Raw genomic sequence first — 20,453 nt, forward strand, 5'->3', positions numbered from 1 at the left:
CTTTAAACCCCCCAAATGATTGTGTACGTTCCAATTAAACTATTATTGTGGTACCATTGGTTAAAGACAGTGTTTTTAAAACTTTTTTACCTCTTAGTCTTTTTTGATAAGTCACCTTTTATCGAGATGTGGCTTCTTTTTCAAAATATACCTAAAAATGTAAATTACAAATAAATTTTCAGATTATTAACAAGTCTCTATAATCTTACTTAACCATATAGAGGAAAGGATGCAAATATGGGCTACCCATTTTGTTTTTCTTTGTAAAAAAAGAATAAAAATTCTATTTTATTTCCAAAGGTACGTAAGAATACCTACATTTAGTTACTTATAACCTGCCCAAAGTCCAAATTGATTAAAAAATATACAACTGTTTTAAATGTACAAAATAATGAAAAATTGTACTTTTGCGCCGTTTGAATAATGATCCTAAATATGGGCTACCCCGAAAAGTGTGTCTTAAATTTGTGTGAAGTGAGATAAATGTGTGACAAATATATTTTAATATCTAAAATAAAAAAAGTCCATTAAATAACTCATAGGCTAAAACTATTTGCAAAAGTCACGCACATAGGTATTCTTCTTTTTCGGCCCCAGCGCACTCGTTATGTGCCCAAAAATGACACATGAAGCACTTGACCGATATTTCACCAAGATTATCCTCTGAAAAAAGTGCTTCGCAAAACATACACGTTACGTCAGCTGCGTCTTGTGGAGGCTGTGTAGAAGGAAACTCATTGTAATCGCTCTCATCATCTGCAGGCACATATTCCTCCTCATCCTCGCTACTAGAACCCGATTTCTTTTTTTGGTCCTTTGTGACTTTGGTAACCTGCTTACGTTTTCCTTTTTTTATTTCTTTTCTTTTCCTTTTTTCTTTGCCTTTTCCTACTTCGTTTTGCCTACATTGCTACATTGTTCTAAATATGGGCCACTAGCCCATATTGTAAACACGCTTGCTTTGCACAACAGAAGAAGTTATGTCTAAAAGCAGACAATTTGAAGAAAACTCATTAGCATATATCAAAGACTAATAATAGAGCTTCAACGTGACACAGATGTTTTTTTAAAATTCGTGTTTATTTTTAACTACTGGAATTTATCAACTTACCCGAAAAAGTTTTGACACTCACACCAACCGACAAACAATTATTATAAACTGGGAAATATCTACCACAGTGGCGCCATCGCTACGGTGATAGTTTAACTTCGTCAAATACCGTTTGCAATAGTCAAAATGTAGAGATCTGCAACGAATAGCTGTGAAACCCACCTAGCCCATATTACAAGACCAGCCCATATTTGCAGCCTTTCCTCTACAAATATGTGGTGGATTCGACAAATATGCAAAATATCTCGATAAACACTGGCTTATAGAAAAAGTACTAAGAGGCAAAAAAGTTTTAAAAACATTGAACTAATGGTGTCGCAATAATAATTTAATTGGAACGTACACAAAAGTTTGGGGGGGGTTTAAGGGAACAAAACCCTCATAAAATTTTATCGGGTGCACAAATTTCACTTTAATTTTTTTTTTTAAGATGTTGAGAAAAATCTCGAAGAGTTTCCGATATATAAAAAAAAATCCATTTTCATTTTGTAACTTCAAAGGGCCGTAACTTTTTTTGTGTGCATTATTGTATATAGGTAAGTGAGGTTCAATCAATCTATTTTTGACCCCAAAATCTGTGGTATAATTTATGACCAATCTTTCCGGGACACCCTGTATTAAAAAATAAGGATTATTGTAGCGACTGAAAATCCCAACCTTTTTTAGGTTCCATGTACGCCCAAGGGTGGGTAAAAAATGTCCCCCTCGAAAATAGCTAATATATTTATTGATAGTTGTTGAAAATGGATTAAACTTAAGAATCCTATGCTTAATAAACACAGCATCTTCTAAAATATTAATATAAACAATTTACAAACCTTACAACAAAATTACAATGTACATAAAAATTAACATACCAGTAAAAGCCAGTAATTCCGATTTGTCGATTTCCTCCATATTCTTTCTTTCAGCTTCCTCATTGGCGGATAATTATAATAATAATAATATGCAGTTCGGTCTAGACAAGTGCCGTGTTTTGAATATAGTCAGAGGAAAGGTACAGCCCGGTGGATTCGATATGCAAACTGGCCAGAACATCGAGGCCATGGGCGACAACGATATGTACAAATATCTTGGAGTAAAGCAGGCGCGGAAAATTGACCATAAGCAAATGAAAACTGAGATAACTACTGAGTTTATAAGAAGGGTAAAACAGCTGCTTCGTTCACAGCTTAACAGTAAAAATTTGTTTAAAGCACTAAACATCTACGCTTGTTCCGCGCTTAGCTATTCATTTGGTATTGTTAAGTGGACAAAAACGGATATAGAAAATCTTCAGCGAAAAGTACGAACACACCTCACAAAGGCACAAAAACACCACCCTAAAAGTGCAGTAGAACGAACGACATTACACGGTATTTAGGAGGAAGAGGACTTATGGATATAGGTGAGCAATTATATAAACAAATTGCTAATTTAAGAACTTATTTTCAGATGCAGGCTGAGACAGTTACTCTACACCGCGCTATCTGCGCAGTAGATGACACAACACCGATCAAACTGAGGGAAGCAGAATTGCGCATAAACCACCTTACTAAGGACGCAAAAGTGCGCGCCTGGATGGGTAAACCTTTGCACGGGCGACATCCCAATGAGGTCAGCCAAGATTATGTCCACAATATAGCGTCGAACTACTGGTTGACATCAGGAAAGATGTTCCCTAAACGGAGGGGTCATTACTGGCCATTCAGGATCAGGTTATACCAACCAGAAATTACCTGAAATATATCATCAAAGACCCTCAGGTTCAAAACGACAGATGCCGATATGGATGTCAAGCCCAAGAAACCATCCAATATCTTACAGGGGGCTGCCAGGCATTTGCTGCAACTGAATACAAGGAACGGCATGATGCAGTGGGAAAAATCCTTCATCAAGAGATAGCTATCAAGCTGGGACTTCTCCAAACAGACCATCTCCCGTATTATCAATACGTCCCTGAGAGTATGCTTGAGGATGGCAACTACAAGCTATACTGGGACCGCACTGTGCTCACAGACCAAACAGTGGCACATAATAGATTAGATCTCGTACTAGTTAATAAATTAACAAGACAAACAACACTAATTGATATGGCGATACCTAACAACAATAATCTACGTAGTAAATTTACTGAAAAGATCGCCAAATACAGAGATCTAGAAATTCAAATACGAAGGCAATGGAGAATGCAAAGTACCCAGACGATACCGATTATTATTTCTACTACTGGAGTCATTCCGAAGACCCTCCTCGAAAGCATAAAAAAGCTGGGTCTGAATGAACATCTTTATAAGACCATGCAGAAAGCTGTACTACTCTCGACGGCCAGATGCGTACGAAAATTTCTAGGAGATACACCTGCATTCCAAGTCACCTAGGGCTCGATAACACGGAAAGAGTCCCACCAGAGCTCAATCCTTTTGATACCGTAGGTAACTGGGATGAGTCAATTTTCCCCTTAGAGGGAGTGTGAGCCGTATGGCTAAATCTGGATAATAGCTTTATTGCCCAACAGTTTCCCATTTATAGGACAAATACAGAAAAAAAAAATAATCACATAACTCATTAGTATAACATCTACAAAGTAATAGTAGAGACCGAATCTAAGTAAAGAGAAGCCATTTTTAACAAATCATTAAGTGAGCACGAAAAAATATCACAATGATTGCAAATACTATTATAATTCTTACACATGACAAAAAGAGGCGATTTAACTAATATATTTGTTCTTGCTCTTGGACACTTAAATAAAACGTTTGATCTAGATCTAACTCGAGGAACGTTGAAATTAATTTGTGCTAATAAATCACTCCAGTCATTACTGTTATGTAATAATTTATACAAAAATGTTAATGAACTAATTTCTCTCCTTAATTCTAAACTAACCATGTCAACTCTACAACATAATGTATTATTATCACATCCACGGTTGAGATAGATTCCATCAATTTTAAATATCAGATATTTTATAAGTTTTCTCTGTACTTTTTCAATATCTTTTGTATAACAATTATATATAGGATACCAAACTAAACTGCAATATTCTAATTTTGGACGTACTAGAGAATAGTATAATAATTTTATTGGTGTTATGTTGGTGAAGTTTCCGCAATTCCTAATAATGAAACCATACATTCTCATAGCTTCAGAAACTTTTTGTTCAATATGCAAATTGAAAGTTAACTTGCAGTCAAAAATGACACCTAAGTCTTTGAGGCTATTACGTTTTTCCAAAACAGAGTTCTGAATTATATAGTTAAAGTTAACTGTTGTCAATTTTCTGCAAAAACACACTACTTTACATTTTGCAGAATTTAATAGTAGTTTGTTATTAGTACACCATGTATCAATAGCAGTTAAGTTACGCTGAAGTTCTAAACAATCGCCAATAGTGTCGATCTTACAGAAAATTTTCAAGTCGTCCGTAAAACACAATTTTTTACAGTTAATTTCTTGAAACAAATCATTAATATAAAGTAAAAATAATAACGGTCGTAGATTGGAGCCTTGCGGAACACCAGACTTAGACAGAATTAAATCTGACTTAAAGTCATTATAGAATACATACTGTCTCCTTCCTATTAAATAACTACCAAAGAATTTAATTAAATTAAGAGAAAATCCTAAATTTGATAACTTGGATAATAAATACGGATGAACCACCTTATCAAATGCCTTCGAGAAATCTGTATATACGACATCAATTTGTCCTTGTTCATCTAATACTTCAGAAATAAATTGTGTCATCACTACCAGGTTTGTGACGGTAGATCGTTTATCTATGAATCCGTGTTGAAAAGGTGCAATATAGCCGCGAACACACGGATATATACGATTATACAGAACAATCTCGAAAATCTTTGAGAAGTTACAAAACAGAGAGACAGGTCTGTAATTAGATATATCAGATTTAACTCCATTTTTAAATATAGGACATACTTTTGACTCTTTCCATATTTCAGGATATTTTCCAGTTTCCAAAGACAAGTTAAACAGTTTTTGAAGCGGTTTGACAAATATTCGTGTACAATCTTTAACTAGAAATGCTGGAATATTATCTGGACCAGTCGTCATTTTATTTTTTAATCTTTTAAAAGCTTCCAGAATTTCATTTTCTTCAAATTTCAAAAAATTAATGGTTGGTAAATTAAAACCCTGAACGCTGATGTCCTCTGGTTCATTATTGTCAGTAGATACATATACTTTTTCAAAAAATGTTTTAAAAGCGTTGACAATATCCTGGGGAGTATCAAAAGTATTTCCCTCATAGCACATTTCACCTGGAATTCGCGATGACTTATTTTTAGTATGTACATAAGACCAAAATGATTTTGTTTCAATGGTAATACTGTCTTGAATGTTTTCAATGTAATTGTTACATGCAGTTTTAATTTGCTGTTTAATAACTTTGCGCAATCTTTTAAATTCTATGTGATATATTTCGTTTCCTGTTTTTCTATACTTTTGACGGTTTTTGGCTTTGAGTTTAATATTTTTAATAATATCTGAGTGATACCAATTTGGATACTTATGTTTATAATTTTTGAATACCGGAACACATCTATCAACTATTGTATACAATATATTATAAAATTGCTTTAATGCTATATTTACATCATCATAATTATCTAAAAAGTCCCAATTAGTTTGTAATAGTTCAGAATACAGAGAAGTGAAATTTGCTTTCCGAAAATTATACATTTTCGAATTAGAATTTGGTAAAAACCTAATTTCCTTTTTTCCCAAATTATTAATACTTATCATAAGTGCAGGATGATGACCATCTTCTTTAACCAGTGAAGAATCTTCATGAATAATATCACATTTCTCTGATGACATTACTAAATCCAACAAACGACCTAAGTTATTAGGCACATCATTGTATTGAAATAAATTAAATAAACTTAAAAAATCTAATACAGTTGATGTTTTTTTATCTAATCTGCTTTGATCTACAAACTTGGGTACATTGAAGTCACCTAATATAACAATGGTTTCATTAAATATATCCAGTTGTTCTAAACATTCAAAAAAGTATTCGAAGTCTTCAGAACTTAACTTATCAATAATATAAAGAACTAAAACATAAAATTGTCTATAACCAACACAACATTTTACAGCTAACATATCGATTAGGGGAAACTGTAGATCGTATCTGGATACATCGATAACAGACGATTTAATCTCCGTCTTCAGCGCTAATAAGACGACTCCCCCAGTGGTTTTATCTACAACATCAAATTTTTGATCCTTTCTATACACATCGTATTGATCAGGAAACAACTCTAGACTGGACACATCCTTGTTCAACCAGGTCTCACTTAAAGCAATAATGTCATATACACCCTCACTTACACTAGTATAAAACTCTGAAACTTTAGAGTCAAAACCACGTACATTTTGGTAATAACATATATAAGTTCACATCCTACAACACTGTCGGGCTCTATTGGTTTAAAGGCACTACCTTGGGTATACCATTCATATACTTGATTTTGAAAGATCCATTTCCACTCGCATTCATGTTGTTTAGTTCAACCTTTACATTGTTGTAATAATTAATTTGATTTCTAGTTCGATCAAATGACATTGACACATTTCTGTAGTTCCCATTTCTTAGAAATTTAGCTTGCCGTATTAAAGCAAATACATCATTTTCATCATCTAATATGACCTTAATTGGTCGAATTCGCCCTTGGTTAACTTGCCCAAGTCTGAAGAGCTTAATGTTGGCAGTATTCACATTAGGACTTACGCTTGAGATTATTTTTTGAACTTCAGACTTATCGCTATTCTTACGATGATCCTCAGATAGTTGTTGATCCTGTTCCGGCACACCAAAGAAAATAACATTTCGTTTTCTTTTATTCCGTTCGTTGATTTCTTGTATTATTTCTTCCATTTCTAGTGGGTTCGAAGAAGATTTCAAGATCTGGTTATCATTTTTTAGGGCTTGTATTTCAGCCGGAAGTGAGAGAATTAATGATTTTAAGTCCTTAATCTGATTACCAATTTGTCTACAATTTATGCAAGACCAGTCACATCCCTTCTCTTCATCATTTATCAGTTCAAGCTCATTTGCACTAATGTTAACACAAGTATGTCTAAATACTTTAGTACACACAGAGCATTTTAACATTAAATTTGGTTTGTATGATTTGCTGCAGCAAGAACATATTAAATTTGACGGCATATTTCCGAAAATACAGCTAACGATACGCTTATGTTCCTCCAAATACTTTAAAAAAAACAAAAAAAAAACAGACTGGAATGTGTTACCTTACTTTATGAATTCTTGTAATTAGCAAGCAATTAAAAATTCTAATATACCTGTTCCAAAACACTAATTGCAAATCACTTTTTAGACTAGTAAAAAGAAATCACAACAAATATCAAATATTAATACGTTGATTCGGTTATTAAAGAGATTCGATGTTGCTTCGATCGTGTCTCAACTACTACTATTATTACTACTAATTACTACTAATTATGTAGATTATGTAATCATACATCGATTATTTCATTCATAGGAGATTCTGACCAATAGAAAGCTACAGACATGCAAATTAAGGTGATAATTTTTGATAATCTCCCGTCGTTAAGCATATTATGTCAGATGCCTTTCGTTGCTACGAAAAAATACATTCAGTGACATTAATGACAAATGTTTTAAAAATTATAAAAGTGATGACTTTCAACCGTCAAATACATATTTATAACAACTGTGTGTTTAATTTCACTAATTGGTACTTACATATATAAATTACAATAAAATTTTGGTTTTGAACAGTTTTATTCATGAAATAATCGCAACAAATTGCACTCGAACTCTAAAATTAATATAGAATTTTTGCCCTCGTGACACTTTGACATAATTTCACTCGCCTTCGGCTCGTGAAATTAAAACTGCCAAAGTGACACTCGGGAAAAATTCAATAATTTTAGAGCTGTTGTGCAATTACTACTGATAATTATATGGAATATCTTCCTACCAACGAGAAATTATATAGAAACCTTTAGTAACAAGTTTTGCCAAGGGTGTACTTTTTATGCCCATCCATATTTAACTCAAGATGCTGCTTTTATTTTCAAAAATATTGGTAGAACCAAATTAACATTCGATAATGGGCTGTCTTTTTAACAATAAATAATTAAAAAAAAATTAAACACGTTATAAATATGTTACAAGGGAATACGCATTAGGTGGACTTTTTTACCCACCCTTGGGCGTTTAAGGGTTAAAGTGCAAAACTCTATACCCACCGGTTGCCATGGGGAAATTTGCGATATTAAGTGCGTTCGCGGGTACCGTGGACAAATTGTCGCCGACAATTTCTAACCTCACTTAATATAAATAATACCGTTAATAGATAAATATACAATGTATATTTACTTTTAATTAATATTAATAACTAATTATTAAATTATACTAAATAAATATACCTTGTACATTTATCTATTAACGATATTAGTTATATCATTTTAAAGTGCGCATGCGTTTTGCTGCTAATTTGTCGCCGACTAGTCGCCGACAGGCACCCGTGAACGCCCTTTATATACATACATATTTGAAATTGATTTGATTGGAAATTTAAATTATAATGTCAATAATAAGTGCGTTCGCGGGTGCCTGTCGGCGACTAGTCGGCGACAAATTAGCAGCAAAACGCATGCGCACTTTAAAATGATAAAAATAATATCGTTAATAGATAAATATACAAGGTATATTTACCTATTATAATTTAATAATTAGTTATTAATATTAATTAAAAGTAAATATACCTTGTTTATTTATCTATTAACGATATTATTTATATTAAATGAGGTTAGAAATTGTCAGCGAAAATTTGTCAACTGTACCCGCGAACGCACCTAATGATGATATACATAGTACCTATGTACCTATGAAAATATTGATGGAAATATAATTTATTTTACACGTAATTTTATAAGCTAGGTAGCGTAAACATTGTACAAATATATTCTTGTTTGTATAATTTTTTTATTCATTAATAATTTATACATAACATTTGACCCACAAAGAAATTTATATTTTTGTTTTCTTGTAGCCAGTTCATTTTTTTCACTTAAGCTGTTTCACTATAATAAGCACTATAATTTTCAATTACCTACACTTGATTTATAGACCAGGGCGCATCTGCAAAAATATTAGTATATTTTGATGTTGAGCGGTGACTCATATTTTTTTTCAGAAATTGCTTGAATATGACTTATATAATAATATTTTACTTATCCTCCTACTCAAAAAGGTCCGGATCATTGTTTAAGTAAACAAAATGTCAAAAAATGAAGGAAAAATTCGATTTTTTTCTTGGTTTTTTGATTATAACTTTGAAAGTATTCACTTTCGTGAAAAGTTGTTCCGATGTAAAGTTATGTAATTAAATTTCCTACAAAATAGGATTTGTTAAAATTTTTAAAAAATGTCATTCTTGTTCAAAAATAGCGATAATTGCGAAAAAACCATAAAAAAAAACAAGTATTCGCATATTACGTTTTTTATACATTTATGCTACATTGAGGACTTTCATATTTTATCCAGATAAACTTTATGATATAATAAAACAATACCACAAACTTTATTAAGATTCGTTTAACAGATTTTGCAAAATAAATTCTGAAATATAGCTTTCGCAAAAAAATTAATTTTTTCAAAATATTACAGGACTGAAAATAAAGCAGATACCAAGTTGAATTTTTTTTGGCATATGGAAGAGTACTTTAGCTTTCATTTACAGTCTGCAAAATTAAAATTAGTTAACTACCACGACGTCAGGAATTTTTTTAAATAAACATTAATTTTTGGTGCTACGCGCAGGACAGCGGATCCGTTTGCTCTGATTTGGTATTCCAATGACCGATAATGATGACTGATAAATTTTAATTTTTACTGCGTTTCGATATAAATAATTAAATTTGTTTATTGCAAAATAAAAACACATACCTTGTCCTACGAAAAACCATTTTTGTTAGCAAAAACTTTCTTTGTTCATATATTTTAACTTAGATAATAAAAGTTTATTATTTTTTAAACGCTTTTATTTAGTTCAATAGTTTGCGTCAAATTTTTAGACGTTAATTTGACTGCCTTTTCTTCAATGCAAATGAATGAAAATTTGCAGACATATGCATTCGCGGGAACAATACACGAATAGTAAATAAAAAAAAATTTCATGTTTTTTAGTTGCTTAAATAAAAAAAAAAACGATTTTAATGGAAAACGCTTAAATTCTCTTGTTTTTTACAATGTAAAAACTTGAAACTTTTACGGATTGTATAGCTAATGATATGAACAATACATAATTTCACTTTTTACGTTAATTGTTTACGTTACGCTTCATTAATAAACAATAAAGTTTCAAATTTTTTGCTGATTGCTACTACTTTTCATGTTAGTACATCATATGATTTATATCTATTTTAATAAACATGACGATATATTTTAATGTTTGAAAAGTGTAAGACTAAAATGTAAAAAATAAAAAAATATGAAAAAATTTTTTTGTAAGAAAAGCTTTTCTTTAGTTACGAGTGACTAAAATTAAAGTAAAAATATTATAAGAAAATCAACTAAAAAGCAAAAAATAAAAAAAATTGAAAAAATCTAACACATTCGTTACAGAAAAGCGTGGGGCGAAAACAGTTTTTTCGATTAACACGCGCCACGCTTTTCTTTGACGGATGTGTTAGATTTTTTCAATTTTTTTTATTTTTTGCTTTTTAGTTGATTTTTCTATAATATTTTTATTTTAATTTTAGTCACTCGTAACTAAAGAAAAGCGTTTCTTAAAAAAATTTTTTTCATATTACAACAGCATTTTAAATTTTTTCATCCCCGCGACTTAGTTAAAAAGATAAGTTATAAACAAATTAAAAAAAAATTTAAAGAACTTTTACGAGGGAGCTTAATTGAAATTTAACATAAATAACATAATAAAACCAAACCAGAATGACACGTTCGAGAAGTGTATTATCTATCGGTAATAACCGCGCATTTGAAAAAAACAGTTATTAATAATTATTAAATTAAATATATCATAAACTATTGCATATTTTTCAATGTTGCTGTATGTATGTTTGCTGTAGCGTCCCTTCCACTTCCAACTATCCGATGTGCAAAATCGGGTTTTTCAGATTCGATACCTTGCCCTCGCTTTATACGTGATACATCTTGTGGCAAATTCTCGTTATTGTAGAATGATTAGGAGCGCGGGAAATATGCTGTTTAAACCATCGAATACGACAATTGTTTAATTTGGTTGACTGAAAACGGACGAAAATGGTTATATTCGATACTTTTTGTTTTGTATAAATATAACTAAAGTGGCTGATACACACGCAATCTTTAAGTACGCGTTTTTAAAGATCGCGGACTTACTCGGCTCGCCGTCGGTGATACACGGCAGACTTAAAGTACGCGGTTTTAAAGATCGCGGTCGCCGACACGGCAGACTTACTCATAACTCATTGCAATATCGTCGAGAGAAGATGCTTTGTGCTATTTAGGAATACAATTAATTATTATGTTTTATTTATCATCCGTAACTTCACGCATATGCTCTTAAATAGACAAATCTTTGATCTTTAATAACTCAAAAAGTTTTGATTTATTTTAATAACGTGATATAACAAATTTTACTTAAAATTTGTCCCACTATCGATTTGTGGGGTTATTTTTAATAAAAATTTTTTCACCCGCGGGAAGGGTGGTATTCACCAAGAGGGTAAAAGTGCAAGTTGGCACCAAATCAGTTTTATTTCTTGAGGTATGCTCTAACTAGTCACCAATTTTCATGCAAATCGATGGAGGTTTAACAAAATAGGAGGTGAAAACCTTTAATGATTCCACTAACTTTCCCCTTTCATCCCTCATTGCTACTTCCTGTATCCACTGAGGTGTCAGCCTGAAAGGGGTCATAATTTTCAATATACAATGGACACATTTCACAGGAAAAACTCCATATTACTTATGACGATGATTTTTCGTCTCTAGCTCTCCGTCTATATCGTAGCCTGCTGTGAGAAGTATGTTTAGCAAAAAATTTAGAAACTGTCCTCGTGGTTAAATTTTTTATTTTGTGTATACCTAATTTTGCTGAATGATGTTTTTTAGTAGAGTTTAATTATTTTTTTGAGCAGGTTTTGTTAAATAGAAAAATAATTTATTTTTTATAAGTGTGGTAAGCTGTCAAAATCATGATGTGAAGTATAGCACTTGTTTTTGAACTATTTAAATTTAATACAAGGTAGGCATAAACAAACAAAATATCATAGATAAGATGGTAATATTTTCATCAGGAGGATAAAACAGCATATAAATAATTAGGTTTATTCAAAAACAGATAATCAAAAATAATTTAGTATAGCTTAAAATAGTGTTTTACGGTTTTTTCAAAACTTATAAAATGTAACTTGTCTTCTTTCAACAATCAACGATTGCATTATTTCTAGGCAATTTGCTTAATTAGTGAAAATATAAGTGTAATTTTAAACGTAATAACATGATGGCTCGAGGCTCGTGGCTCGCGGCCGTGATACACGTACGGGTTACGAGTAAGATTTCAAACTTATTGGATCGACGGCGTACTTACTCGGCGGACTTAAAGTACGCGTACTTGCAGTGATACACGCGCGAAAAAGGTCGCGAGCCATAAGTTCGCGTACTTTATCGCGTGTGTATCACCCACTTAAAGGTATATTTGTACAACGCTAAAAAATGTCAAATGTGTCACATTCGTTAGTTTGTGTTGTAATTTATTCAACAGTTATTCAATTATAATCTGTAAACTCTCTAAAATGCTAAACTGCTGAGAAAAATAAAATGCACGTGTTAACAATTTGTGCGAATTTTGTTTCAGTATCGCTTCCAAGAAATTCTGGTGAGGCAGCTTAGGATTTCATTTTAACGGATTTTCATTATTTGATTATACAGTTATTCGCTATTATACATTCGCTACTTTTAATCATCGGACCGAAACAAATCTTTGATTAATACAAAAAGCAAAGTAACGAATGTGATTTTTTGGAAAGAAAAAAATGATAAACAGTTCAAAGTTATCAATCTAACAAGGATTAAACATTACATACAAAAAATATAAACATTTCCCCATTTGTCAATGCGCTGATTTAGGAATCTCTAAAAAAGAGTTATTTTGCTCTTCTGAAAAGTACCACTTTTCATATTCGATAGTTGGAAATGGCAGGGACGGTATGTTAGAAATATAATAGACCTGGATCCCGCGTACCAAAACCAGTTGATTAATAGGAAGCTAAACATTTGTTAATTGCTTATCGGTGTCTAGTCGGACAAACTTTGAAGTACGGGAACACTGGAACAGGAGAAGTTTTAAATGTGGAACAGGTTAAAAATTTGGGACGTAAGACTACGAAAACGTCCCATGTATTTTGTCGGACAGAACTTCCAATTGATTTGTTACCCTTTCATTAAACTCTCATGCAAAAATTAGACTGCTATTTATCACCTGTCATAATTCCTGTCATTTTACATGTTGTACGTGTCGGACTTACGTAATAAAATGCACAGTTGGTGATAAATGCCAGTCTAATTTTTGCACGAGAGTTTAATGAAAAGGTAACAAATTAATTGGAAGTTCTGTCCGACAAAATACATGGGAGGGTTTCGTAGTATGACGTTCCAAATTTTTAACCTCTTCCACAATTAAAAGTTCCCCAGTTCCAGTGTTCCCGTACATCAAAATTTGTCCGACGAGACACCGTTAAGCTATTATAAAAGTTTCAGCGTGCTATTAACCTACTTTTTTTAGTACGCGGGATCCATGCCTATATCGCAACTTTTTCTGTAAAACAAAGTAAATTAGAGTTCTTATTGAAGATAGAAATAATATTTGTTTGCCAATTTGTTTTCCTAGTTTATTTATAATTATTTAATTAAGTACATAGTCGAGTATAATTCAATAAGTCTTAAATTAAAGATTATTCTTTCAGCTTTGCAGAAAAAAAATCGCAAAAACCTTCATACAAACATGAATTACAACAGTTAAAAAATAAAATTTTGTGCAGAAATGACCCATTTTTCAGTATTTAAACAATGAACCCGTTGTATGATTCATATCCTTTCTTGAAAATATCTTTGTTTTCATATACTAAACTTTGATAATAGTTATAAACTTTGTTCCAACCTGTACAAATTACATTTGGATTTGCATGTATTGCAATTGTATTTGATTGGACTAATATGCAACATAAAATACACGAACACACATGTGTGTGGGGTCAAATGATTAAATAATAAGACATACATTGAATTTTGTATTTTATGTAATAAAACATTTAATTATGGTTTGCGTCAATTTACTTACAAGGAATCCATTTAGAAGGCTGTCGAAACCAAACTTTAAAATAATTTAGCAACTAACGCAGTTTGTTAAGTAAATGGCTTTATTTTCTCTTGCGGTTGTGCTTTTAGGTTAGTTAATTAAGTTACGATGCCTACTAAGGTCTTAATAATCTAAAGCTACTAAATAATGTACAGGACAAATAAATGTATGTTAATATTTAGGTTCAATTTACAGGAGAAGTTTGTCATTAATATTTGGTTTGGTTTCATTTAAAATCAAATATAGTGGTTCTCAGAAATAAAATTTACTAAGTCTGTTGCTAGAAAAGTACCTTCTTCTTCACGTGCTATCTACGCGACGGAGGTTGGCAATCATCATGGCTATTTTAATCTTAAATGCTGCTGCTCTGAATAGTTGGGTTGATGTGCATCCGTACCATTCCCTCAAGTTACGCAACCACGAGATTCGTCTCCTTCCTACACTTCTCTTGCCCTGGATTTTCCCCTGTATAATCAATTGAAGTATGTTTTATCTCTCATTACGCATAACATGCCCCAGGTATTGCAGCTTTCGTGTATTGATGGTTTCCAATATTTCCAGACTTTTGTTGACTCTCCTCATGACTTCGTTGTTTGTTATATGCTCGGTCCATGATATCTTCAGGATTCTTCTATACACCCACAGTTCAAATGCTTCCAAATTTTAAGTAGTCGACGCGTTAAGTGTCCATGCTACCCGTGTTGAGCTGCCCCCCCCCCCACTTGCAAAAATCAAAAAACAAATAGCCCTGATTTATGAGCTATTTATGAGCTCTCATATTCCGCAAACTAAAAATTTTGAGCTCGTTCCACTGAGCAGGAATTTGATACTTTAGTGGGGGGCTGAGTCAGCCCCCCACTACTTAAAAATAGGAATATTGAATCGGTTTTTGCGGCAGAATTACGAGCTATTTATGAGATCTTGAAATTATATAGTTTCGATTTTTGAGCTCATCCCCTTCACCCCAAACAACCCTTTAATTTATTTAACTTAAGAGAAAAATGCTGAGAAAACTTAAAATATATCGTATTGCGGATATAATTGCTATAGCTTATATACTCTAAGAATAAACTATTAAATCACGTGCATTTCGATTATTGAGCTACAACCCCTTCGCAAGAAAACCACCCTATATTCCCAGCTTCAGAGAAAGTTGTACATAAAATAATTTAAATAAACTATTTGGCGACTAGATGTCGTTTAATAATTTATAAGCTTCCAAATTACGCGCATTTAGATCAGTAAATTGCAATTTATTTTGTATAGTGCAGTCACTGAAGGTAAAAATCAACGATTACCTTCAATTTCGGTGAACCTTCATCGATTTTCACGAAAATTGGTCAGTGGTTAGAGGATACGTCAAGAAACAAAGGTGACATGGTACCACCTTGCGCCTTTACCCTGAGGGTGGATACCGCCCCTTCACGGGGATGAAAATTATTTTATTAAAAATAACTGCACAAATCAATAAAAGAACAAATTAAAAGCAAAATTTTTTATATAAAGTTAATAAAATAAGTCAATATTTTTAAGTTATTAAAGATCAAAGATTTTAATTATTCGTGAAAAAACTGCATGTTATGAAGCGGTTTTTCGTAAATCACTGAAAAACTGTAAGTTTTTACAAAAAAGTTAATAGTAGTTTAATTCGTATAGCTTATATTCTAAGAATAAACTCTTAAATCACGCTCCTTTCGATTATAGAGCTACAACCCCTTCGCAAGAAAACCACCCTATCTTCCCGGCTTAAGAGAGGGTTGTACTTAAAATAATTTAAATTAATTATTTGGCGACTACATATTGTTTAATAATTTATGAGCTCGCAAAATATATGCATTTCAATTATTGAATTGCCATTTTCTTTCTATAGTGCAGTCACTGAAGGTAAAAATCAACTATGACCTTCGATTTCGGTAAATCTCCATTCATTTTCACGAATTGACAATAACAACTTGCGGTTTTAGCCTGGGGTATATGTCACCCCTTCTCGGGGGTGAAAATTACTTTATTAAAAATATCCCCACAAATCGAGAGAGGGACAAATTGTAAGCAAAATTTGTTATATGTAATTAATAAATCAATACTTTTTGAGTTATTAAAGATCAAATATTTTAATTTTTGTGAAAGGAAATGCATGCTTTAAAGCGATTTTTCATAAATAACTCAAAAACTGTATGTTTTTACAATAAAATTTCCATCACTAAAATTGAAGCTAATAAAAAATATAATAAATTACTTACTTGAAAAACCCTTTAATGGTAATTTAAAGTAAGTTATTGGTAATAAAATATATATTTTTTTCTGCGACTGTTCAAATCTAAGGATTCAAGATTAAAGAACGGGAAAGAGATGCATTTTATAACACTTAGGTACTAAATACTTGTCAAAGTACTTAGAAATGCCTATAAAAATGAGCTCCAGAAAAAGTTGATAGCATCAAAATCCGCTCACCAATTTTCGTGCAAATGAATGGAGATTTACCGAAATCGAAGGTCATAGTTGATTTTTACCTTCAGTGACTGCACTATAGAAAGAAAATGGCAATTCAATAATTGAGATGCGTATATTTTGCGAGCTCATCAATTATTAAACGACATCTAGTCGCCAAATAATTTATTTAAATTATTTTAAGTACAACTCTCTCTTAAGCCGGGAATATGGTATGGTTTTCTTGCGAAGGGGTTGTAGCTCAATAATCGAAAGGCGCGTGATTTAAGAGTTTATTCTTAGAATATAAGCTATACGAATAAAAGTACTATTAATTTTTTTGTAAAAATTTACAGTTTTTCAGTGATTTACGAAAAACCGCTTCAAAACATGCATTTTTTTCACGAATAATTAAAATTTTTGATCTTTAATAACTTACAAAGTATTGACTTATTTTAATAACGTTATATAATAAATTTTGCTAATAATTTGTTCTTTTATAGATTTGTGAAGTTATTTTTTATAAAATAATTTCCACCCCCGAGAAGGGGCGGTATCCACCCTCAGGGTAAAGGCGCAAGGTGGTACCATGTCACATTTGTTTCTTGAGGTATTCTCTAACCACTGACCAATTTTCGTGAAAATCGATGAAGGTTCACCGAAATTGAAGGTAATCGTTGATTTTTACTTTCAGTGACTGCACTATACAAAATAAATTGCAATTTACTGATTTAAATGCGCGTAATTTGGAATCTTATAAATTATTAAATGATATGTAGTCGCCAAATAATTAATTTAATGCATTTAAAGTACAACTTTCTCTTAAGCCGGGAAGATAGGGTGGTTTTCTTGCGAAGGGGTTGTAGCTCAATAATCGAAATGCACGTGATTTAATAGTTTATTCTTAGAGTATATACGTTATAGGAATTATATCCGCAATACGATATATTTTAAGTTTTCTCAGCATTTTCTCTTAAGTTAAATAAATTAAAGGGTTGTTTGGGGGTGAAGGGGATGAGCTCAAAAATTGAAACTATGTAATTTCAAGAGCTCATAAATAGCTCGTAATTTTGCCGCAAAAACCGATTCAATATTCCTATTTTTAAGTAGTGGGGGGCTGACTCATCCCCCCCACTAAAGTATTAAATTCCTGCTCAGTGGAACGAGCTCAAAATTTTTAGTTTGCGGAATATGAAAGCTCATAAATAGCTCATAAATCAGGGCTATTTGTTTTTTAATTTTTGCAAGTGGGAGGGGCCAGCTCAACACGGGTGTCCATGTTTCTATCCCGAAAAGTGCCACACTGCTTTAAAATACGCAACTATTGACTTATATACATAGACTGGTCTAATTGGTTTTTTAATTCTTGTTTCAAAATTAATAAATGGGGAATAAATTTACAGAAGATATTATTTATCTTTTACATAATATAAGAAAATATTAACAAATTAATTTGAAAGGAAACAATAGACGCAGAATATGAAGTTGAAACTGAACAATAGAGAAATTAGAACACCCATTAAACTCAAGTCAAGCATCAGAGAGGATCCAGATGACGATTCAATTATAGCAACTAACACCGACATAAAGAAACTACTGATAAGATAATCAAAAATAACAATGAACGTTAAGACATGGAAGTATAAGTCAGATCACAACTTGAAACTTGACATTGGAGGTACGAACTTACAAAACAGGAGTTCGAAAACATATTATATTAATAATGCTGAGTCGTACAATTTTTATATCCTGGTAATGTAGGACGCAAAGCGAAATAAAAAGAGTAAGCAAATAATAGATAAATATTATAGGTTTTCAAATAGTCACGGGAAGATATGATGCTAGGAACATGGTTCACATTTAGTCGTAATTTACAAGGTGCTGTAGTGTAAATTTGGGATAAGAGGTAAGATACAGTCAAACCCGCTTATTAGAATACCGGTAATAAATTATCCCAATTTACGAAATAGAAATTTATGGTTCAGAAAAGTTTCTATTAGCCACCAATGATCGGTTATGAGAATATACCGGTTATAGGAATACTTTTGTTTTATGAAGGCTACTTCAATAAGCAAGTTCCATTGTAAGGAAACTAGGTTTAACGAATATGCACATTATCCATGAAAGGATAAAAATCCAATTATAAAACAGAAATGTCAATGGTTATTTTGGCTGTTGTTATTATGGTTAACAGTTCGTTTTCTTTCTGCATTCTTAACCTTTAACTGTGGGCGCCAGTCCATTAGGTACATGGACCTTCTTTATTTATAGGTCCATGATTAGTATGGTATAGTTAGACCCAAACCCAGACATCCAAAGTGAAAGTTATCCTCCAACACCAAATTGTTCTATATAGTCCACATAATGTTCAGAAAAAAGTCACACCATTTTAAGCGTCGGGTTTGGGGGGGAGAGGGGGGAGAAATCTGCAAATTCGTAGTTTTTTACGTTTTTCGTCAATATTTCTAAAACTAAGCGGTTTAGCATGAACAACCCTCTACACAAAATTGTTCTACATTAAATTTGAAATAAAAAAGGCCCGATGCATAACCCTTCTAAAATGAACGGTTCCAAAGTTATGGAGGTAGTATAGTATAATTGGTCCAAAAAAAGGCCTAACCCAGACATCCAAAGTAAAAGTTTTCCTTCAACACCAAATTGTTCTATATGGTCCACATATTGTTCAGTAAAAAGTTACACCATTTTGAGCGTCCGGTTTGGGGGGGGGAGATGGGGGAGAAGTCGGTAAATTAGTAATTTTTTTTAAGTTTTTCGTCAATATTTCTAAAACTATGCTTTAGCGTAAGGAATGTTCTATAGAGATATGTTCTACATACAATTTAAAACAGAAAAAGTTGTATACATAATTGTTATAAAATCAACGGTTCCAGAGTTACGGAGGGTGAAAAGTGGAGGTTTTCGATACTTTTTATATTTACCGATTTATCCCCCCTCTCCCCCCAAACCCGACGCTCAAAATAGTGTGACTTTTTTTTGAACATTATGTGGACCATATAGAAAAAATTGGTGTTGGAGGATAACTTTCACTTTGGATGTCTGGGTTTTTGGTATAGTTATATCATAAATATTGACCAAAAAATATAAAAAGTATCGAAAACCTCGACTTTTCACCCTCCGTAACTGTGGAACCGTTGATTTTATAACAATTATGTATAGAACATTTTTTGTTTTAAATTTCATGTAGAACATTTTTTTATATAACATTGTTTACGCTAAAGCACAGTTTTAGAAATATTGACGAGAAACGCAAAAAAAACTACTAATTTACCGGCTTCTCTCCCATCTCCCTCCCAAACCGGACGCTCAAAATGGTGTAACTTTTTACTGAACAAGATGTGGACCATATAAAACATTTTGGTGTTGGAGGAAAACTTTTACTTTGGTTATTTGGGTTAGGCCTTTTTTTGGACCAGTTATACTATACTACCTCCGTAACTTTGGAACCATTCATTTTAGAAAGATTATGCATAGGACCTTTTTTATTTCAAATTTAATGTAGAACAATTTTGTGTACAAGGTTGTTCATGCTAAAC

The sequence above is a fragment of the Diabrotica virgifera genome, chromosome 6, assembly GCF_917563875.1.
Source record: "Diabrotica virgifera virgifera chromosome 6, PGI_DIABVI_V3a".
NCBI lineage: Eukaryota > Metazoa > Arthropoda > Insecta > Coleoptera > Chrysomelidae > Diabrotica > Diabrotica virgifera.